This window comes from Mastacembelus armatus, chromosome 12, assembly GCF_900324485.2.
Source record: "Mastacembelus armatus chromosome 12, fMasArm1.2, whole genome shotgun sequence".
Classification (NCBI taxonomy): Eukaryota; Metazoa; Chordata; class Actinopteri; order Synbranchiformes; family Mastacembelidae; genus Mastacembelus; species Mastacembelus armatus.
Window position 1 is genome coordinate 18,326,460 of NC_046644.1, and position 24,660 is coordinate 18,351,119.

Here is a 24,660-nt window from a genome sequence, read left to right on the forward strand (position 1 = left end):
ATATTAAATAAAAGTGCCTTTTTCCTCACAGTCCTTTTATAGTTGTTCAGTAAGTGCTGTTGTATTTAGCAGCACAGCAGAGCATTTCTGTCCAGTGGTTGAAAATGTGAGGAATTTCTTGTGCATTGCAACTATCTTTTATATTATGGCTGCAGAAATAACTCCCACATGCCAGACAGTCATGAGTGTATGACTGTACTGTCATCAGGGAGGGGATTTACATTCATTAAGGCTGCTGTGAAAACCAAATTATTTGGGCCAATACATTTGATCAGTTAATGTTTTATAGAAAAACTAATTCCTCAAAGGTATAGATCACGTATTTCCAAAGGGATCATTTGCATATTTGCAGCCTGAGCAGGAGAAGCTCATTTTGTTAATACATACATGCTGTTTGACCTTTGGCCTCTTGGTGTTTGACCTCCCAACGGCAGCAGCACGCAGACTCCCACAGGAAATACTCCCTGCAGAGTGGTCGGCCCCGTCCTAATGTGGGCTGTGACCCTTAACCCGCCGTGTGAGTTGACTGGCAGCTAGCAAGGACAAACAACAAAGCTGATTACTGGGCAGAACAGAAGAGCTGTAGAGACCGTGGACATTAGGAGCTCAGTTATGACACTTAGGCACATTTCATTATACTGGAGGTCTGTTTTTGTCAGACCTGTGGTACAGTTAGCCTGGTTCTGCCCAAAGGTTAATTAAAACAATCCACCTGCCACTAATTAACATGATATCTCGTTTGTTTACTGTGTGAGTCGTGGCACCCTGCTAAGACAATCCAGCCCATAGTCCCCAGTTTTTAGATTATTGGATCTGACATGTTAATTAGTGAGTTTTAGAAGTTCTGGAAGAGCCCGGGTCTGTCCAAAAAGTAGTATTGACCTTTTTTAAATTCCACTCAAGAAAGTAAATAAGTGTATTTCCCAAAATATTTAGTTGTTGTTTCATGGATGTTTGGAAACTGTGAACACCAGACTGAGGGTCGTTTCCTTCACACTTTCCAACAACCCCAATTTAACAGTCCATGTATGGTGAGAAAAGATTAGTATGATAAATTAATCCCAACTCAAAATCCTGCTGCTACCATTTTCCTGAACTTTCGACCCTATCACATGGTCTTCACCAGAGCGGATGTCTCCATGATGGACCTGTTGACACGTGAGCTCAGAGGCTGGTATTTCGTCATGAACAGGACCAGTAGGACTTTGTCAGAAAGACTTAACAGCTACAACTGAAAGCAAGTAAGTGGACTTTGACTTGGGATTGTTTTGTTTGACGTTTATGTGCTGAGGAAATTCTAGGTCATGTTTCACTGAATTATTTATTCAGTAACAGTCAGCCCAGATGGCCGGCCCGAAGCAACAGTGTGATGCCACTTATCTGCTTACGTTTTTAAAACCTACTTTTTTTGTTTTGATAGTTTCCTGCAGGTTGAGCTGGATTGTAATTTTAAACAGTGTCACTGTAGGAACTCCTGTACAAATGTATATGTGCTTAAAAAAGACAAGTTTCTACCAACGTGGCCGGTAAATGGAATTTAAACTGGGATTTTGGTAATGGATGACGACCAGAATACCACATGATTATTTTCTCTTTCTGAGGAAACGCTTCTTACGTTACTGAGGCTATAAATTTGTCACTCGCTTGTTCTGTTAGTTGACACTGCAATCAAAACTTTGCTCTTCAGGCTGAGGGGATAGTTGATTTAATTAGATGTTGTCAGTACTTGCTGTTCATCTAAAACCCGAGGCCTGTGAGTCTCTCAGCTCGGCTGCAGACCACTTTTACACTTCCCATACTGGGTCTGTGGTGAACTACCCTCCTGACGAGTTACTCCCTCTTCCCCCTCCTTTTCTTATAGCAGCCAGCCTCAGCGGTGTCACAGCTATCTCCTGTTCATACTTTTCAAAGTGGTTTTGGTGTTCCTTTCACACTTAATCCAGCACTTTGACTGGGTCCTGTGAAGTCCAGCTCTGATTTGCCTCTGCTGAATCAACACTATGACGTGGCCCGGACCCTCACATTTTGTTTTTTCAGCTGTGACAGAGCCACATGTGCTTCCAGTGGGATGCCCCTGAAGAAATGACACTGTAAAGATTTTTTTAAAAATGGCTGAGACTGAACTGCAGAAAGTAAATAATCGTGTTTAAGTGACACACTTCTCATTACTTAAACACAAGCTTTTAAAGTTAAGTTTAGGTTTAGAGTAGATCCTCAGCGAGTGCAGAACAGAAACAGGTTTTCTGTCCGATAAGAAATAAGCCATTAGCTGTCTGTTATTTGAAACGCTGTCTTTTTATGGCATTTAACAGGGATGCAAACAACAATAAATCTGACACTGATTTTATTTACGATCACTGTCTGCATGTGCACAGTCTGGACCTCTGTTGCACCTCATCTACCAGCAGCATAACTATACGTCATGAATACACACGATTGTTGTTAGTTTCCCTTGTTAATTATTCCCAGGGATGTAACGATTTTTAAAAAGTGGCGTGATGTCGTGATGGTGCACACACATGGGGAAACAAAAACAACTGCCACCCTCGGTGTTTCCCTCTGGTATGTCCACAAGGACAGTTCGAAGGTCTCCGCTCTCTGCTGCTCATGGTGAAGTGGGACTGGAATTCCAAACAAGATTGTGTCTCTGTCTGTACCGCCCTGACTGTGAAAATAGATTAAAATCAGACTGACCAGCGCAGCAGGGAATGTGTTGAACCTTGAGCCTCAGACAGGGGGAAATCCAACAGCTCATCCACCTCACAAGAAAAAAACAAAGTCCCCGACAGTCCCACACAGCGCAGAGACACCCCCACATGACATGACATGACAAAAATGTGCAGGTCACATGGGTTACTGCAAGAAGGCACCACCACACTGGAACCCAATTATTATAATATTAACAAAACAGGCGAAATCCTGCATTCAAAGAAAAGTTTTCCTTGATAAAAATACAGGTATTATAAGCAAAATATGATTAAAATATCAAATGTATCGGTAATCATTATGCAGAATGACCCCACAACAGTTTATTAATAGATAACACAGATCATAGTTATATTATTATCACCTATAAATTAAGATGTAAGCAGCACAGGGGCAGCTGTGGCTAGTTTGTTTCGTGCATGATGGAAACAAAAACAGCAGGTTTTCTAACAGTGAAAGTGAAGTCCAGGCTGGTTTTGACTGATTGATTGATTTTAGCTGTTTTTAAAAACCACCTCGACCCGTAATATCTCATTCTCTCAGTACAGGCTCTGCTTTAAGTGTTATTTTTAAAGTTAGTAGGGAGATTTCTCTCTCTGATAATACGAAAATCATTTAAAATATATCTGTAGAACCGTTCTACATTGTACACAACATGTTTTACTATTCATTGAGCCAAATAAATAAAATAAAGTAGAAAAATGTACAACTATTATGTGGTGTCTTTAGATGTAACATGATCCTATTTAAAGTGTTCCTCAGGAACGTGCCATATAAACAAAGGTATGTTAAAAAAAAAAACTGGACTCCAGAGGGTTAAAGTCTGTTCATATCTCAGATATGGAACCTAATCTTAACTACGGTTATTGGAGTAATCGGTCACATATTCACGGTAATTGGGGCATTTCTGCTGCAGACTGTTGTGCTTTCAGTCTGACTGTCAAACTGAAGGTCAGTCGGAGTAACAGGAACTGGGTGGATAACATCAGGGCTGTTATTATTGACAGTAACTGCAGAATTTGTTTAGCCAGAAACACCCTGACCAAATCAGGAGGCCTCCCTTGTGTTTTCACTTGATACAAGGCTCATTTGACTCACTAAGGAACACAAATAAAAGGGCACATAGGTCCTGGCACCAGTTGTTACAGTCCTAGTCACAACACTTTCAGAACAGTCCATTCATACTCCTGCAGAGTATCCCCTAACATACAAAAGTTGTTGATTTGCTTCATTCTTGTTCCTTAAATGGACCGACTGCACACTCCTATGTATTTCTGTAGGCTCTGGAAACAAAAGAAGGCTGGAGACTGGGAATGGGAGACGGTGCATGTGTAGACATATGTCTGGAAATCAAGCTAAGTCTGACTTTCTGCTATGCAGCATATAGACTACGAGGCCTGCTGTGAGCTGTGGATCTTTAGCTCAGCTGTTAGCCTCGCAATAAAGGTTAAGACTCGGATTTAGAGAGAATGTGACACATAGTCTCCTCAGATGTCCCTGTAGAACAGACCAAGTGTGTGTGGTAACCAGACACGGTGAATAACATACTGATACCAACAACTGCTTTACGTAAATGAAGAGATTAGATTTTGACTGTTTGTTACAGAAGATAAAACAATATCACTTATGTAGTTTTCCAGCCAGTGAGTTTGCAGCAAACAATCATTTCTCTTATTTAATTTACTAACTGGTGTCGATATTATGATTTATAATTTATAGCCTAAAGAAACCACGTTATCAGTGATGATGACCTTGTTTATAGTGTATTTGAACTGTTGTCTTCTGTAGAGCACTTTGAACTAGAAGCAAACTGTATGAGAATTGATTGCCAATATTGTTTGTTTAATCCCTATTGATAAGTGACAGATACAGTGTGAAACGCTGCCGTCATGTGGACTATCTTTTCTGTTTTATTTCATTTCTCTATTATTTCTGCTGGGTGTTGAAGAAGAGTAAATCTCTAATTAGAAAAGTCCCTGCGCTTTACTTCCACTACACCCAAGTGCTTTGAAATGAAAGTGATTCCCATGATGTTTGCATGGGAACCAATCAGAGATCCCACGCTCTGATCTGGGAAGTCCTGGTTTTGGGCAGCGTTCGATTCCTTTATTACATCAGTGAATGGAGAGTACGTTTCAAACAGTGTTCGCTTCTTTTACCTGCACAGAAGCAGTGACAGCACAATGTAGAAAAGGCTGAAATAGAAGTATAGAAGTTTTCACAGTTAATACACCTTATATATAAAGTTAAACTCCTCATTATGCAGAAAACAGTCCCTTCTCAACATGAATTGAATTTTCACTTCTGACACAACGTGGAACAGTTTCCATTATTTTAAATCTAACAGTTCATTATTTTTAAGATGTAAGTTTATATGCAAAGCCTTAATCTCCAAACTAACTAAAAACTACAGATGTTAGATGAGTGCAGGGGAAAACTGGGTGTTGTTTGAGGGTGAAATTTATCCCAAATTCTAAAGTAACTGCTTTAATTTATTTATTTACTTTTCACTAATGCACAACAACAATCTACTAGTGACTAGTTTGTGTTTAGTATTAGATCATATATGAAATGAGTGATGTGTTGTTGAGCTGCAGAGGGGCAGTGCAGGCTGGAGGGAAGTGGGAGGGAGCAAACAGAGGTGCACTCCCAGCGCACCAGTGGTCCGTCTGGGCAGAGGGGGCCGGAGCCAGCCATTCATTCTTCCGTGGTCCCGGAGAAAACGTGGAGGATGAAGAAGAGACACTGAGGTTGGAAAAAAAACAAACAAACAAAACAACCCAGGATCGAGTGAAAGTGCAGAAATCTCCGAGAAGACACGAGAAGATCCTTCAACTTGCTGGATTTCAGCGGCGTCGCGTCAAAGGCGCAGAACCAGCAGCTCCACGTAAGTAGCTGCGCCCGGAGACACAACAGCGACCAAACAAATGAGCTGTTTTCAAACTGTTAGTCCGGACAAGTTACTCTGATAATCTCTGATACCGGTGTGTGTTTCAGCTCCTCGGCCGTACACTTCACCTCCTCCACCCAAGTTTCTCCTCATTCCTGGCTTTAGTTTTCTTCCACAGCTGTGAAGGGAAACTCGTGGCAGGGAAGCCGAGCAGACTGATGCTTTACCAGGCACAGCAGCACATTATCACCCTGCTGTGCTACCAAGTGACCTTTAACAGGGCGACAATGCACATGCTATAACAAAACAGATATGAGGGTGTAAACGCCTTGTTTTGGTCCAGATGTCCAAAAAACTATTCAAGTTACTAACAGAAAATCTTCACATCTGAGGGACTTTTGGATTTTTGCATAAATAAATGACTTAAATCTCAATGCAGCTTTGGTTAGAAGTACAAAAACCATCAAAACCCCGTTCTTCTTCTTGTTTTTTATCACTTTTGTTACACCATGTGCATCGTTACTCATAAAACGTTTGATTAAAGACACGAGTCAAACATTAAACTCAAGCTGATGTTTTCAAATGTCTTTTTTGTCTGACTAGTGTCCCTCAAAACTAAATATATTCTGTTTAGTACCAAATACTGCAAAGGAAACTCAATAATCAGTTTCATTTTCCCTGTCATTGCCTCTGATCTCTGAAGGTCTGAGGTTGCTGTGTGAGTCTGTCAGTGGTGTTGACAAAATATGACACAGATTCTTGTCTTGTTTTTGTGTCGTGTCTCAGCAGTAAACCTGAGAACTGGTCCCACCTAAAAACCAGTGTGTGTGCATGAAAGGGAAAGATCTCCTGGGGGCAGAGACTTTATAGAAATGAGGAGAAACAAGGTCAGCAGGCCGCTCATGTATTTTGAATGAGGAAAGCCTCACTTTGCTTTTTTTCCCCCATGTTTTTGCCAGCAAGCAGTGATTTTTATTTATTTATTTATTTACTTATTTTTTTCCACGTGTGCTGCTGGGAGATGTAGTTTTGTTGCTCTGATGGACTGTTAGGGATCCCAGTCATGTGATCTGTCCATTCCCACCTGGATTTTACTCTCTGTGCTAGCAGAATAACACTATAGCAGCCGGTATGCCGACATTTCACTGTGCTAATTGTTGGCGCTTTATTGCCCGCTGTGAGGTTGCAGCAGTGCAGCCACCGTGTGGTCTCGACCTTGAGTCCATATTCTGTAATTAGCTTCAGCCATTTCTTTGTAATTTCCCTTTTTTAAAGGCATGCAGCTCAGCTTCAGATGTTTAATGATGCTGAGGTCATCACTCTGAGTGACTAGCATTAAAAATGGTGGTTGGTTGGAGTTCAGTGTTTGAGCTTATGTGCCAGCGCACGTGGTCCCTGAGCGCCTCATGTTTGGCCCATTTAAAAAAAAAAAAAGCCTGGGCTCCATTTATTACGACCCTGCAGAACGCTCCTCTCCTCCCTGTAGACAACAAGAAAAGCAAAACTACTTGTGCTTCTCATCCCTGGCAGCGCAAATGCACCATCTTCCCTAAACAGACTGGTGAACTTTCAAAGCATGGAAAAAATATCACCCTCCGCCTTTTTTTGATGCAGATGATGCAGTTTGTGATACTTTTAGGGCAAAAAATAAAGCAGAAGCTAAACTGCTAACCCAGTCGCCCAGACCACATCATCTGCCTTTCGTGCTACTCCGAGCTTTGATGGCAGTGCTTTTGTCATTAATCCAGGATTCTGGCTGCAGTTTATGGGATTGGTCAGTGCCTTTCTCCTGGAGTGAGGACTATTTTCAGTGGAGGATTTGATCCGTGTTTTCTCTACACATTTGGATGCTAAATTAACACTTAGTTTAATGCATCTGTGAGTGTAAATATGGCTGAATGGCCTGTTGAGGGAAATCAGCTTGAAACCAAAGCCTGGACTATAGTATCACCATGACCAGAGTGTGAAATCCACTAACTGAACGGCTGCTCCATGTGTCAGAGGTTAAACCAGATGACTCTGGCAGGCTCGGACTAACATCTGGAATAGTGTTTGTTACAGCAAAGCTCCTGATAACAAGGCTGGTTTATTTGCATTGAATGTCTTTGGACTGATGGAGCTGTTTGCACTTATATGTGGAGTTAGAATATTTACTTTCACAGCAACATCTGGTTTTCACAATCCCTGCTTATTTTTGGTCATTATTTCCCCACTTAGTGTCTCAGTGAGTGCGGTCAATAAAACTTTCAACAGGAGCATCCAGGAAGCGCTCTAATGAAAGCAGCACATCACAAAGACTTTTTAATGAGCATCAAAAGATTGTTTCTTTATTTGGCTTTAAAAGTGACAGAATGTGTGGGAGACAGTTTGAGACTAATCTGAACTGGGTCACATTACGTTATAAGGTTTTCCATTCCACGATCCTAAGAGGACTTTCGAATTGAGTGAATTAAAAGCATCCGTCTGTCTGACTTTGTTTCTGTCTCATAGAGCAGAGATGGGCTGTTTCACTAATTCTGGAAAAATCTGCACAGCACAAAGGAGGGAGAGAGGGGCTTTGTTTGTTTTTGGTTTATTTTCTGTTTTTGAACTTTTTCATTTAATTTTTACAAATTCTATCAAATGTGAAAGCTGATGCATCTGCAGCCGTTAGCAGAGTCTCTTGTGCCTCTGATAAGCTGTGAGCTAGTGTTACCATGGAGCAGTGCATTGTGCAAACACCTCTTTATGTGGAACAACATGCAGTTTTGTGTGACAGCAGACACTGAATAGAAGATCTGCTGCAGCTATCAAGTTTTTTCTTTCCCATCTGCACCTGGCTGTAGCTGCATTTCTCCAGCATTTCAGTAATCTGGGCTCTCATCGTTCCAGCCAGATTTATGACGCGACTTTACACAGCAGGCTTTGATTAGTTGTGCATTTTTAGCTCAATTCGTTATTGTTCTGCAGACTGTATAAATGATTGAATTTATTGAACATTTGACTGAAATTTGGTTCCTTAGAGAATCAGGGTGTTGGTTTCAGATAAAGTGCCCTGTATGTCTTTGCCTGGCTGCATCAGCTTGCAGGATAAACCTTTCTGACTGTTCCTGGCACCTGCATGGAGTTCTAGTTGTTTTACGACCTGTCAGAAAGCAGAACGGGCTCCAACTATGTCACATCCATGTGAAATGTGACGGTGTCCAGCAGCCTTTACATGATGACCTTTCCCACATGGCCTCCTGTTTCTCTTGTTGGTCTAAAACAGCGAGTTCAACTGTTCAAACCCTCCAGCCTGTGAAAGACAACGAAACGTATTGGTCTGTACATGCCCCCCCCCCCTCCATGCCTCACTGTGGGGCAGTCATGCACACTGATTAGATTAGGCAGTGCTGGAGCTAATCATCCTTCTCTCTCCCCTCCCCTGCTATTCTCCGTCCCCCTGGTCACTCCATCTTTGTCCCCACCTCACCGCGGTTCCTGGAAATGAGCTTCTGATGGGGGTACATGTACCTCCAGTGGCACCCCAGCCTGCAGTTTAGTAGAAAGCCAGCAGGCTGGGTCCTGACAGTAACAAAGCCCAACTCTACACTTGTCTCAACTGAAGCCTGATTATAGGCTCTTGTGGAGCAGACCCTCCCCTGGAAAGAAAGAGACATCTAGAGAGGTGAATGGGAGGTGGGGGTGCAGGATCCTCCTGTCGGGTGAAATGAAGAGAAAGAATCTGCAGTGGGTTTTGTTCTTTCGAGGCAGGCTGGGGGTCAGTCTCGGGGGAATGCATGGCAGACGGACAGTGGGTTTTGCAGCTGCGTGACCTCTAGCACTTTATCTTTTCCCTGAGCAACTGCAGGCTCATTAAACTCTGCTGATTGTGTTTAACATCCACCTCAGTTGCCGTCTGTGCTGTGGCTCCTGTTTTTCTCCAGCCATTTGTTTTTTGTTTTTTTTTTTCCAGCTCATGTCGTAGCAGTCGCGTGAATATTGATTAATCTGGACCTGGACTCGGTCTGGGGCTCAGCCTCTCAGCTGTATGCTAATGACGACAGGTTATGACGTGTGTAACGTGTGATAAGGCAGTGTCATGTGTTCGGTTTGGCTTAGGTCATGAAAAAGGCTTCAACTGTATGAACGAGATAACACCAGATTGTATATTGTGTTTGTGTCACAGCTGAAAGTCATAATTCGCCTTCTTGCTCCAGAAAATAGTGACTACAAAGTGCTGCACACAAGGTCTGCGTCTAATTTAATTCATTGTTGTTTATATCAGTTAACGCAGGGGAGCTCAACCCATGACCCCGAGGCCCTGCTCTACCTGCTGCTGATTAGCTGGATCAGGTGTGTTCAGGTGCAGATAAACAGGGCAGTGTTTATTTAATAAGCTTATTCATATACCACCCTTGGGACTGTACAGGCTAAATGCCTTTAATGTATGTCATGACTTAGTGAAACTGTAAAATTCCCAGTGTGATGTCTAGAGATAGTTCTTTTGTTCAACAAGCAGTCCAAACCCACATGCTGTTTAACTTACAGTGACAGAAAACAAAGAACACAGTGACATCCAAAAAGCTGGAAGCAACAAATATTTGGCTTCATGGAGAAGTTGTTGATTAATCAACTATTTCTTTCAGCATTAGATCAAAAGTTTCCTGAGAACTGGAGCAAGTTGTTCACATAGAGTTCAACTAATAGTTTCACAGCTCATTCTGTCTCCTGTAGATTATGGACATTTTTACATATTTTCCACTTCATCCGTGTCTACAGTTATTCTTTGTAGTGATCTCCATCCTCGTTCTGTGGGGAATTTTGAGTTGCACTTTATAATTTCGTTTCATTTTGAGTTTCAGCCCCGTCACACTGGCCAAGACTCCTTTCTCTTTCTTTCACATTTACTCTAAATCTCAGCACAACTGAGAAATCCTCCAGTTCCTCTGAACACGAGCTGTGATTCCCTGTGTTTTGGTCCTGATTTCATCGGCACCATGGAAACTCTATTTTGGTGTGGACTGGCAGGGTGTCACCGGTCATTATCACCACTGCACCCCGGTAGCCGGAGCGCAGCAGCTCTAACGCTCCCTGTGACTTTCTCTGCATCCCGTCACTGCAGACACAGTTTTAATAGAAGTGACTCATGTTGAATATAAGGCCGGTCACTTGTTAGACCTGTTGACATCACTAACTTCGTCCCCTTTGGTTGCTCAGCTCAGGTTTTCCATTCATGGTACAGTGACATTGACAGTGATTTTGGTGGCAGAGGTAGAGACAAGCAGGCGTTTCATTTCTAACCAACAAGGTTCAGTCTTTCCTGGCCTGAAATACATATTTGTATTTTCAACCTCTTTTTGTATGTGTTTATTTTACCATTACAAAAAGCCTTTTACAAACTGACACAGAAATGATGCAGTAACTTCCCCAAATCAAATCAAGACTAGGACAGAGTTATCGTCTATGACTAGTTTCTAAATGCTGCACAGACCAGCTGATTTGACCTGAGTTAAAACAATGCAAGAGGCTGCAATGGTGGTTGAACCACATGCACCTTTTTTTTTTTTTGCTGCACAGTCCTGCATCATTTAGGGTGACCACTGACACTGGTCCCCCATTTGATGTGTTTAGTGTGGGGTTGCTGGAGTGTAAACTCCCCCAAACACTATTCCTTACAACTTTGCTCTGGAAAAGCTTAAACTCTGCTGTGTCTGGAGGAGGTTTACTATAAGACCTTTGCTCTGAATGTCTTTGACCTGTGGTCACTGAGCAGAGCTCGATCCGATGGTCTGTGCAGCTGTAAGATGATTTGTGGTGTGAGGACACTCCAGGTGAGGGTGACGGCTCAGGTGCACTGGTCTAAGGTAACGTTTCCCCACCCATAGGACCACACACATGCACGCTTCGGTACAAAAGTAGCCTTTTTGCAAAATTTCTTTCCCAGTGTTTCATGGATAAGTTAAAGTCAGTGACTCTACAAGATCAGTCAAGCTCTGACATTAAACCAAGCTGATATGTAGAAGTTTGCCAGCTGATTTTCCCAGCCACAGGCTTGTCAACAGATGCATCCTGTTAGATCCAATCTCAGGTATGATCAGAACCGTCCTGGCTCCAGTTAAACACTGACACAGTTTCAGGTGCAGCTCAGAGTCATCACTCTCTCCCTCCTCACTGTCTAAACTGAATTAGTTTTTGCCAGGGAAGCATCTTTGCAGCAATAGTTTACTGTGACTCTGAAGCTTCTCCAGCAATCAGCGTGTTTAGATTCTCCTGCAAAAGTCCCTTTAGTTGTTTTGTATAGTTTGCAGGTTTCTCCGTTTGGCCGAACGTTGCTTTGACTCATCCAAAGTCCTTACAAAACCTACATACTAGCTTTGCAAAAAAAAAAAAGAATGCAGGGAATGAGGCATTTCTTTGTTTGCTGTTGTCATTTGGGGCAACTCGCCACAGCTAAGTGGTATTTGCCCTCTGAAGACTGCAGGGATTACACTGTGTCTCACTGCATGAAGAGGGAGAGTAAACACAGGCACGAGGAAAGTGAATCATAGAAGGCAGTAATGATAGCGGAGGCAGACAGAAAGCAGGCATTAACGAAAACAACTTGCAGACAGGGAAGAGTAGAAAGCATGAGACAGAGAAAGAAGGTAAGGGTTTAGTTTTACAATTAAGTGAAGCAGTCCTGGGTCAGACATCTGTGATCCATCTCCCAGGGGCAGGCGTCTGGAGCGGCCTTTGTACCCGCTCCCCCTCCTTTTCTGTGACCTCCCGTTGACGACCCCTGTAGCTGCCCCACAGATTAGGCTGTTTAGGAGTAACCACATTTTTTAATAGCTGCCTCTCTGCCTCATCCTTTCATCAGTCAACATGCCTACAACTTTATCCTGGAGGGGTGCCGTCATGTACAGATCATATCCACATACAGTGGGTACGGAAAGTATTCAGACCCCTTTAAATTTTTCACTCTTTGTATCATTGCAGCCATTTGCCAAAATCAAGAAAGTTCATTTTATTTCTCATTAATGTACACTCAGCACCCCATCTTGACAGAAAAAAACAGAAATGTAGAAATTTTTGCAATTTTATTAAAAAAGAAAAACTGAAATATCACATGGTCATAAGTATTCAGACCCTGTGCTCAGTATTGAGTAGAAGCACCCTTTTGAGCTAGTACAGCCATGAGTCTTCTTGGGAATGATGCAACAAGTGTTTCACACCTGGATTTGGGGATCCTCTGCCATCCTTCCTTGCAGATCCTCTCCAGTTCTGTCAGGCTGGATGGTGAACGTTGGTGGACAGCCATTTTCAGGTCTCTCCAGAGATGCTCAATTGGGTTTAGGTCAGGGCTCTGGCTGGGCCAGTCAAGAACGGTCACAGAGTTGTTCCGAAGCCACTCCTTTGTTATTTTAGCTGTGTGCTTAGGGTCATGGTCCTGTTGAAAGGTGAACCTTCGGCCCAGTCTGAGGTCCTGAGCACTCTGGAAGAGGTTTTCTTCCAGGATATCTCTGTACTTGGCCGCATTCATCTTTCCTTCAATTGCAACCAGTCGTCCTGTCCCTGCAGCTGAAAAACACCCCCACAACATGATGCTCCCACCACCATGTTTCACTGTAGGGATTGTATTGGGCAGGTGATGAGCAGTGCCTGGTTTTCTCCACACATACCGCTAAGAATTAATGCCAAAAAGTTCAATCTTGGTCTCATCAGACCAGAGAATCTTATTTCTCATAGTCTGGGAGTCCTTCATGTGTTTTTTGGCAAACTCTATGTGAGCTTTCATGTGTCTTGCACTGAGGAGAGGCTTCCGTCGGGCCACTCTGCCATAAAGCCCCGACTGGTGGAGGGCTGCAGTGATAGTTGACTTTGTGGAACTTTCTCCCATCTCCCTACTGCATCTCTGGAGCTCAGCCACAGTGATCTTTGGGTTCTTCTTTACCTCTCTCACCAAGGCTCTTCTCCCACGATTGCTCAGTTTGGCTGGACGGCCAGGTCTAGGAAGAGTTCTGGTCGTCCCAAACTTTTTCCATTTGAGGATTATGGAGGCCACTGTGCTCTTAGGAACCTTGAGTGCTGCAGAAATTCTTTTGTAACCTTGGCCAGATCTGTGCCTTGCCACAATTCTGTCTCTGAGCTCCTTGGACAGTTTTCCTTCGACCTCATGATTCTCATTTGCTCTGACATGCACTGTGAGCTGTAAGGTCTTATATAGACAGGTGTGTGCCTTTCCTAATCAAGTCCAATCAGTTTAATTAAACACAGCTGGACTCCAATGAAGGAGCAGAACCATCTCAAGGAGGATCAGAAGAAATGGACAGCATGTGAGTTAAATATGAGTGTCACTGCAAAGGGTCTGAATACTTATGACCATGTGATATTTCAGTTTTTCTTTTTTAATAAAATTGCAAAAATTTCTACATTTCTGTTTTTTTCTGTCAAGATGGGGTGCTGAGTGTACATTAATGAGAAATAAAATGAACTTTTTTGATTTTGGCAAATGGCTGCAATGACACAAAGAGTGAAAATTTTAAAGGGGTCTGAATATTTTCCGTACCCACTGTACATTTGGATTTGACAACCTTTTTTGCTCTGAGATGACATTTTTAATGCTGGACCTTTGGTAACTAACGAGGACACGTACCTGGTCTATCACTGTAGTTTGAAATGATGAAGAAATAAACATGTGGGAAACATTTTATAGTCCCATGTTTTGATAAGGTGTCATTTAGTGCTGCAGATTAGTTTTCACTGGAGCTACTTTCCACTGAAGAAATAGTCCCCTTTGAAAATACACATCCTCAAGGTTTTTGTCAGAATAGCATCAACACAGTAATGGGTTACCCACTTACACCTAAGACAAGGACTTGTTTTAACTAGTAACACCACAGGAATAATAAAACAAGCTAACCATGGGGTAAAAAAAACCCTGGTCCTTAATAAACATAGTCCTGTAGTGTTTGTGCTCAGGCTTGCTCTTTAAACTTTCCACACGGCTACAGGTAATTAAGAAAATAATAATTGAGAGCCAACCTTTTAATACCATAAATATAAATGTAAGAATCTGCAGCAGTGTTGACATTGCTTAGTTCAGGCAGTTTAATGGCACATAAACACTTCCATGGTCTTATCCTCTTCTCAGGATGGTTAGGCACATTAAAGACACCGTTACGGGCTTGTTACTGCACAGCTGTCAGATTCCTGGGAGCCAATGGCCTGTGACACTGAGTGGGAATCTTTAGCACTGTAGGTTCACAGGTTCAGAGGCTGGACAGAAAAGAGGAGAGACATGATAACACACTTTGGTGAATGTGAGTGAGGCTGCGGTTGCATGTACAGTCCAGAGAAGGTCGAGTAATGAGTATGTATGTGAGCTCACATACGTGTCTATCAGACATGACCCTCATATCCACATCATGCCTTTAATCATGAAGTGAGACTTCCCCACATCTGAACAAAGAAAACAGAACACACATGAACCAAACGTCATTATTTCTTTGTTATTCCCCTTTAATTCCACTGACTGATGCTCTGCAGCTCTCTGCTGTGGTCCTCACTGAGATAACAGACCAGTCGTGGTAATGTCATCTGGTTCAGCTGTGTGCGGTTTGTGGTTTACAGGCAGGACACACACACACACACACGCAAGGGTAATTATTACATTAGTGTAGAGTGTGTAATCAGTGTGTACCTGAGGGAGTTAAACACACCTTGTGTTTTTACTTTATAAACCACGTCCTTTTGTCACAGCCTGGCTTGTGCTGCAGTGTTAAGTGTTTTTTTATGGAAGCGGAAAGGGGTGTGTGTGTGTGTGAGAGGGTGTGTGTGTGTGTGTGTGTGTGTGTGTGTGTGTGTGTGTGTGTGTGTGTGTGTGTGTCACATGGAATTAGGGGCAAACTGAGGATATAGAGCTGGACATTAGTGGTGTAATGTCATCAGAAGGGAAATAACATAATCAGACTGACAGGCAATAAACATATACAGGAATACACAGTGTTTTACAGAAGTAAAATCTGTCTGTGTTTAACTTTTATGCTAAAAATGTACATTTAAACCCCAAAACACTGTTACTGGTACTGCATGTCCGGGTGTTATTAGAGTTTCAGCTAATGTTAGGAATGAAAAATTCTAATTAAGCTAATTTTAGCTTTATGAACTAGTTGCAGCTAAAAACATCTAGTGAAAGTTGTCATTTCAGCCAGTAAAACTGAAAGTTGGCAGCTAGAAATGAGAAACCTGCTTCTGTACGAGACATCGTTGCTAAACATCAGAGTTTAAAACTGAAAGAGTTGGTAGCTCTGGCACTGATATCATGGTTAACTTCATGTGCCTTGTAAAAACAGAGCGTTTGACAGGTGTAAGTGTAACTAAGAGACGTGGGACTTGGGGCAGAGCCTGCTGGTAAACTGAACTCTGTGGTAGTGAAAACCATTGTCTCCCGGTCGCCGTCAACAGGCCGAGCTCGCACCAAAGCGGAAGCAGCACAGGCGCTGGAAACCCGACGGATTTTCCTCTTCTCTTTGAAGACTTACTGGCAAGGTTTTCAAAGCCCCTCTGTCTGAGCACTGGCTCCTGAAATAATGTGCGGCAAACGTAACACAGCTGCCCAGGTTAGCGGGAGCAGGCAACGCTTATTATCCACAAGAACAATAGTTGCTTTTATTTATCCTTATCACAGTTTACCCTCTTGTTCTCAAAGATTTTACATGATAAAGTGAAATGTCAGAGTGAACGTGATTTAACTGGAGCAACGAATATTTCTCTTGTCCCATATTTATGATGCTGAATCCACTGAGCGGTTTCTGTGGTGCTGATGCAGCAACAGTTGGTTGTTCCATAAAAATGTTCCAGTGACACAGATGAAACACACACAGAGCTGCTGAGCACAATGATGAAGTCATTGTCGGTCAAATCTGTTTTGTATTGTATGAACCTAAAGCAGCTGCAGTGCCCGTTCGGCTCCAGTCTTTGTGTAACCCAGTTTACACTCACAGTGTGTATTGTGTTTCTGCAAACTCCAGACAAGCAAATGCTCCTATATGGTAAACAAGTAGATAAACATGTTGTGTTTAACCTTTTAATTCAGCCAGGTAAACACACCTTTCATTTAATCAGCTAGTCAGTTTTTTAGGTGCACACAGCTTCAGTACCTTTTAAAATATGTGCTGACCGACTTTTTGGAGAAGCAGAGTCTTACATTGACGTCCTTACACCTGTGCTGTGCATGTTAGCCTGAGGGATGGGGCTTGTTATTTTAATGACAGTGCTCTCTGCTCAGCCTCACATGCCTCCCATTACTACCCAGAGAGACAGAGTGAAGACAGAAAGAGAGGACTGGAGGAATGAATAGAAAACTGATGCAGATGGTAACAAGATGTGTCTGATTTGTCGTCTCAGTGCTTGATGCGTCACAGCCCGGGCCCCTGCAGGTGTAGCAACAGAAACACTTGCTATATACTTTGACATTTTTTAGTTTAAATTAAGCTTCTTGCTAGAAAATTAGACAATAAGACTGAAAACACTTCAAACTCTCAAGGACTGGAGACATGGGTAAACAGCTGGCTGCCTCTGGCCAGAGCAGTAAGGCAACTGATGATTGTTATTGATTCACCTTCAAACCATTTCCTAATTAGCTGATTGGTGCCAATGGTCAAGACAATATTATACATGTCTTGTTTTCACTGGGACAGTCCACAACTCAACACTATTCAATTTTAGACAAATTGTCACATATAAGAACCTGGAACTATCAGATATTTGGTTTTTTTCTGGTTGAATTATTATTTGCAGAAATAGAAATAGTTTGTTTTGGTAAGCAAACAGCTTTAGAGGTGCTGGAGAGTGTATTCATCCATCATTCATCAGTTTCTAGTTTCTAGTCTCTATACTAAGCTGAGCTAACCAGCTGTTGGTCGGACCTTCACGTTTAGCAGCCAGATGTGAGAGTGGTAACAATCTTCTCATCTGACTGTTGGCAGGAAAGGAAATAAGCCGAGTTTTTAAATGTTAAACTATTCGTTTAAAGGTTAAACCACCACATACTCCCTTTCCACCCAGCTCCCCTGTTCCCAAAGCCCTTAAATACTATAAGAAAGAGCCTTTTGTGGTGGGCCTGGCTACACGGAATATACCTACAGTACAGACGTCCCCCAGTCCCCACATAACAGCCAGCCTGTGGAAGGGTTCAAGACCTGAGCCCCAAACACCAGCATCTAAGACTAGGAGGCACTCCCAAGCTGAATGCATGTCAGGCTGTTTTTTTTTTTTTTTTTCTGCACCACTTTAAATAGCAGCTGGAATTTATCACTTGGGGAAAATCCCCTCAGCTGTGGCAATTTGTGTATCCACTTCAGAAAAAGGAAAATGCCAAATGAGAATCTAGTGCTGAGGTTTACCTAAGGGCAAAACTGAATCCAGACCATGACTCTGCTGACAGTTAGCAGAACACCCTGTACACAAGTTGCTGGTGTGTGTACAAATGGGGTTCGATAAGGTTTTACTAAATCTGAATCCTTTATCAATCCGTTTTAGGTAGTTTGGTGTGGAAATGACAAAATGTTATTTAAAAATACGTCCTGTTTCTCTGTCACTCAGCACCAGAGCCAAACCACGGAGATTCTGCTGTGCTGAAAGCTGTCGCTGCTCTGTGACACTCATTAACCCTGTCGTCACCCATTTTTCCTTTTGCTGCAAGAGAAAACAGTGTTTGCTCCTCCCCAGGGACTGTAGAAGCTCAAGTAAAAACAACATCGTGGAAAAAGTATTAACTATGTCTTAATTTGTCATTTAGCAAATATTAACTTAATAACTCCTTAACGTAGATTAAGATTAATTTACTTGTAGATTAAATAATTATTCTACTTCAACCATTTCTCAGTCATAGTCTTTTTAATGTGTAACAAACTGATTCATTAATTAATGTTAATTATTAATAAAATCTATATTGCATATGACAGAATTGGGAGAAAAGCCACCTCCACTGTCTGATATCGTTCATCTGTCCACACAAAACTCCATCTTCCTTCCTTCCTTTAAAGATTCACTTATCTGTGTTTTGTGTGTAGCTGCCAGTTATCATCATCTTATCAGGTCCATTTATCCCATGGAAGTGGTTTTACACAGTTAGTGAGAAGTTTTGCAATCCTGGTAATGTCGCATTATTGACCTGGCTGTTGACTGAGCTGAGTGCTGCTCTCTGGACCGTTTCCATTAAAGGGCCTCAGCAGGGCAGAGTAAACGGGAAGCGAGTCGACCATTAGTTAATTATCTACAGCCTGATGTATGTGTGCCTTTAGTATGAAGAGGGCAGAGTAACCTGAAGCTGCTGCTGACGGCAGGAAGACCTTTGATGACTGTCACTGGGTCTATAGGGTTTTTATTGATTAGTTCTGAAGGAATGATTGGCTTATTTCCACACGGATGTATTGATTCTGACATGATTTAGTTTTAGTGTTTGTACAAACATTGACTCACTGTCACCTCATACAATTTGCAGTAGTGAGCGTGTCACCTTAAACATCCAGCAGATACACAGCAATATTTCCATTCATTCTGGCCACTATGAATCAAATATCCACTGTCTTTTAGCTCTGGTTTGGTCTGCACCAGTTGTCAGTGGGTTTATCAGAGCCTGCTGTGGCTGAAAAAAAGATGAGTGGTGAGAATGAAGCAAAACAGTCAAGCTATGGGCTGTAAAACCAAAACAACGAGCTGAAAGATGCTAAAATGCTCTGTGGAGTTGAGGGGTGATAATTCACATCACACTGTGATTCGATCCATTGGTTAAAAGAATATTTATTTGTGCAGCTTTAATCATCAGGGAGAAAAACCAGCAGATGTGCTAAAACACAGAATAAATGCCACTTAGATGATATATGTTGTAAAGATTATAAATCGAGCTGAAGTTATTAACCAGTGTCTCCATGTGTTGATTTTAGACTTAAAACGAGGATGTGGGAAACTGGGATGTGGTTGTTTAAATTTTTCACATGGAGCTTATGATTTATCCCACTTAACTGTTTGGTTTAATTACATGAGTGTGTTTTCTTGCGCTAAACATTATGCAACTTTGCCACATCGCGTCAAATGCAGGACGCAGACATCAGCGTCTGTTTTTTTTATGAACATGTGAAACAGTTTAAAGGTTTTCTCCAGGTGCATTTGCTCCTCAGTCACAGGTTTAGATGGAAAATACCAATGAGCAAAGAGAAAACATTGCTCACTCTTGTTGGGGAGCCAACAGGGACTGAACTGTGGATGCTGTCTGGAGAGGGAATGGTTTTGTGATTTGGACTCATCATTGCTTTGCTTCTGCTGTCTCTATAGGTGGTGAAGACTCTTAGACCATCTGTGTTGAACTGAAGAAGGTTTACCAGCATCTACCACCAGGTTCCACGCAAGAGGTTGGTGTTTTATTTCTGTTTATGTCGGATCTGATCCTGAATAACGATGATTCTGATAACATATGTGCATGTTTGTCCACTGACATGTGACTCTGGAGTTGTGCAGCCCAACAAAACAAACAGAAACAGAGTTTCCTGCTTTTCTTGTTATGATGTAGTCGGGGTTCCTGGCACCTGTTGGTTACAAGTGGAAATACAAACTGTTCCCATGGCCCCCATTGTTCCGGGCAGGTGTTATCTAACATCATCCCTTTCAAGTCCTCAATCAGCGATTTACATGAGCACGATGTAAATAGAAAAGCGAGCAATAAACTTTTAATAATAACACTTAAAGATATTTTCCTGCTGTTTTCTGTTATTTAACATTAGAAGAAAAACTAACGTATTGAAACCAGGTTTTCATGGACTTTAAATCAACCTCTTTGGCTTCCAGCACTTCAATAAAAAGTAACATCAGTGTGCAAAAGAGACATCTGTAAAACTGTTGACAAGACATATCCAACTGCAAACAAGGTCATTTTTTACTCGTCCTTATGTGATTTTTTTTACTTTCCCAGAGCTTAGACAAGCGAGTTTTATTTGCGTGACATAATGTAAAGTCTATGGGCCAAGTGGGAACATGTGGATGGGGATGTTTCTGGAAACAAACCCAAAAGCCAGAAAACTTATTGGCTCATTCACCAGGCGAGTATTTCTTTTTTTTTATTTTAAGTGAGTGGGAACCATTTTTGAGTCCAGTATCCAGTTCATATTATTATTATGATCAAGAGTTTGTCAGGTACCTGTTAAACTTGAAATCTGCCTTTTATGTGTAAAACCAGTGGTGTTCCCATTTACCTACAACATGAACCTTAAGTTAACTGAAGATGAAACTTCAGCTTCAGCTTCTGTCTGTATTTTCATTGTCTGCCACTCTCATGACTTTCTGATATATTTATCTGGATGGAGTAGGAAGTTGGGGTGGGTTCGTGTTTTTCCGACATGAGAGAAAACAATGGTCTGAGAGATATTGAGCAGAGACCACCTGTGAAGGTCATTTCAAAGTGGGAAACCCCCTCTGAGATAATAAACAGATTCATCGTTTGTCATTTTGCTCCTATAATAGACCGACCTGGTGTCAGCAAGCCGCTTCCTGTTATCTCACTTGTTTTTGACTGCACCTCCTTTGTCTTCATGCTCAATATTAGACACATCAATGAGAAAACGCATTGTTGAATTAGATGAAGCCTCTTGCTTCTTATCAGGAACAATATTTATATCTGTGTGCTGTCAGCTGTTATCCATCGAGGGCTCTGCTCATTTTATTGTGAATCTATGAGAGATGACAGTTTTTACGTATCCTGCCATGTCAGCTCTAATTCGGGCAGATTTTTCTTATTGTTTCTGGAGGACACAGTCGGTGGTGTCCATGTCTGCAGGTCAATGGGGTTTTGTGAGGTTTTTATAACAAAAGACTCAACAATCATTTCTTTGTCTTCAAGTGAAAGCACTTACACATCTCACTTTCCTCCCCTGAAACCAGTCTGACAATAGCAACACGCTTCTTCGTTTCCCAGCTTCCCACATCTTCTCCCAGTCCTTGGCTTCTCCTCTTCACTGCACACGTCTCCTCGTGTTTCTCTCTCCTTCGTCTCCTTGCCTTCTACAACATGCTGTTAAGGTGTTTTGCCAAGGGCCTGTGAATGGGGATAGTACCGCTGAATACTTTTATTATCCCCAACTCAAGATAGAGAGGTTCTGGTGCCAGTGTTTCTCAGTGGTGCTTACTTTTGATTTGGGGAGGAGGATCAGGTTAAGCTTGGAGGTGCCCACGACGGCGACGGCTCTGCCCTCAGGGGCATTTGGGTAAAGCAGCCAGAGAGGTCTCAGCTTGCAGGGGGAGCTGGTGTTGTATTGAGCTATAGTGGGAAACTCAGCTGGGAGCAGCAGGTCAGAGCCACAGGGAAGTTAGGATTAAACTGGACTCATCCCAAGAAAACAGAGAACAATGCAGAGAGGTGGGCCAAATACCATCCACCCAGGTCACCAGAGTGTGAGGCCTGAGGGCCTGAGGGCCCACACTCTGCAGGTATCTAACAGTGGGAACCAGAGTGCAAGTGCTGGGGCTCCTCAGGGCCTGCCAGTCCATCAGCAGTCAGAGGAAATGTGTGGTAAAGAATGTAGTATCTTATTTCACCAGTATTTTCACTTTTAGCGCTTTTAGGTGACTTAAAAATACATCTCCATTATTGTGATGAGAATTCTTTTATTAATCTTCTTATTTCCAACCAGACTGTGACGTTTTTCTACTAAATCTTTCAGAAAATTTGCATGATCGAAGCTTGAAAACAACCGTGACCGTTTGTCACATTAGGAACATGTTGTCCTGGCTTCATATCCATAGAGCTGTGTTGTTTGCTTGGCTAAATATGTGATATATCGCATTTTTTTTCCTACTGGCTTTGTATAAAGGTTAAATATGGAGTTTTGTTTGTAGAGTCATGCAGCCACTGGTTTCTCTGTTTTGGTTTCTGGACAGCAAACAATAGTGGTTGTTTAGCTCTATTGTGATGGATGTTATCTCTGTTTTATTGTTGTTCCTCAGCTGATATCTAACAGCTCAGAGATGCTATACACAAGAAATCAGGCCAAGGGGGGAAAAAAAAAAGTCTTTTAGTGGCAAACAGCATAGATCCATTTTTTTCGCAGTGACAGCCTCCCGGTCTGTGGCGGTCCCGTTGGCCACCCACCTTGAGGCCAGACTGTGATATGTCAGATGGTCTTTGTTTTCAGTCACCTTCTCAGCCCTCATGGCGTGGGCTCTCCCTGCGAGGCCTGTTATGGTCAATATGAGAAGATGAGGGATTGTTGACCTGTGCCTTGCTCTGCAGAGACACAGCTGAAGAATTACCCCGTCCCTCCTACCGGACTGACTCCTGCTCCACCTCACCGCTCCAGCCAGACTGACACACAGTCAGTCAGATTGTATAAACAGATGTTTCCAGAGGGAAACAGTTGACCACTTGCAGTGAGATCAAATAGAAGTGTGCATGTTTTGTGTGCACAAGTCCACATGTGTTCATGTGTACACTGCAATGCTTTTTTTTTATTATGTGTTTGGAGTAAAAAAGACTCTTGGGATAGGGGAAACTGTTTTCTTTTCCCCTCATACTGCCTGTTGCTCCACAGTTCCTGCAACTTCGCCTCTCAATCAGACGTGTTCTAAGTCCTCAGTTCCTTTGTGGTTGACATGTTAGCTCTAAACCTCTTGCAGGTGTACTCCCTACTGACCCTGAGATGTGGGATTTGTTCAACACTCGGGCCTCTGTGCCATTATTCCTTTTCCCTCCTTTTCTCTTTCCCACGCTCCTGTCCCGCTTCCCCTCGGGCTCAGTGTTGGGATTTCCTCAACTTCAACTGCTCTTTATGTTTCGGTGATACTCCTGAGAAGGTAAATTAACAAGTAGGCCACAGAGTTAGCACTCCCGTGCTTAGCTATGGTAAACTACAACCACTGCTGACAAGAGAATAATGGATAAAAATGATGTGGCAGAAATGCAACTGTCTCTTCGCCTCAGGCGTCATATTAAATGGATGGGTGTCAAATATAAGAATAAGATGTTGAGGTTGTCAGTGACCATATGCTGGAGACATTTTATATAGCTTAGCAGTGAAATCCCTTCCTTTCACCAAGCTCCTGGATTTGCTGAAAGAGCATTTCTGTTAAAAACATGAGATGATCTAACTAGAATTTTTGATATCTGACCAAAATGTGTCTGTGGCTTGGAGTACTGAAAACTGGCAAGTACTAAAAGCTGGCGCTGAATTTGTGGTGAGCTTTGTACTTTCCTTGACTTATTGTTTGATCAGACAGTTCCTGATTTAAATCAAAGTTTGCGTGATTTTCGACTTGTCATACTGCTACTTGAGAACTTTTTGTTAAATAAGAAAAGGGTTTCATAGAAAGTGAGATCCTGAGCTAAGTATAGGTTTTATTTCTGTAAGGAAACTCATATCAGCACAACATATAAAACATTTCAAACAGCCAGACGCCATGTTCAGACTGTGAGTTAGAAAATATATGGTGCTCAGTAGATGCAGAACTTTCCCCCCGTGTGTGTGTGCACGTTTAACATGTGTCTCCATGTGCCTGTTGACGGGCCTTGCACCCGTCAGACTGTGGCCATAGCGGCTCCATCTGTGGCATCCAGACTGAGATCAAACTTCTCTGATTGCACGGAGGAGCAAATGTATAGCAGTGAAGACCAGATCGGTTTGCAGGCTGCTTCATACTGACTGTTTTTGAATTTAAAAGGGATTGAAATCAGACTGACATTGTTAGAAAAAAAACACGTTTTGGACAGAATGATGTTTGGTGGTCATCTACTGTGTGTATTCTTTGTGCTGCACTGGGTTAAATGAAATACTGTTATTATTTTGTATTTTTTTACAGAAGTCCAAATATTCACATTCGTTCTATTTTTGTCAGGCTTAATTCTGACTGGCACCCATGACACGACGAAGCTAAACCCACCACGAGGTATCAGATACTCTTCTTGTCTAAACATTTGAGTGTTTCTCTAGTAATCTGCATCTGATTTCACCACACAGTGAGCTGTCTCTGTTATTCTCCTTAGAGTCAAATACTTCATCTGTCCGCCTGTTCCCTCCGTCTGTCCTCTGCTGCCATCTCTTTGTACGGGGGCTTTTAAAAAGACAACCTGCGCCGCC

At 42.3% G+C, this 24,660-nt stretch overlaps 1 protein-coding gene across 4 annotated transcripts in view; it reads left to right on the forward strand.

The window, feature by feature from the left end:
* Positions 1-1,165: 1,165 nt before the first annotated feature.
* lhfpl2a (LHFPL tetraspan subfamily member 2a) overlaps positions 1,166-24,660 on the forward strand; it is a 37,681-nt gene continuing 14,186 nt past the window's right edge. Inside the window, exons 1-3 of one of the 4 annotated variants that reach the window (XM_026298396.1) lie at positions 5,368-5,593; positions 6,383-6,483; positions 19,874-19,950. The gene's annotated coding sequence lies outside the window, so the exon portion shown is untranslated. Of the gene's footprint in view, positions 1,242-5,367; positions 5,594-6,382; positions 6,484-19,873; positions 19,951-24,660 lie in introns of those variants that run through there. The other 3 variants (XM_026298397.1, XM_026298398.1, XM_026298393.1) reach the window with 3 other exon arrangements.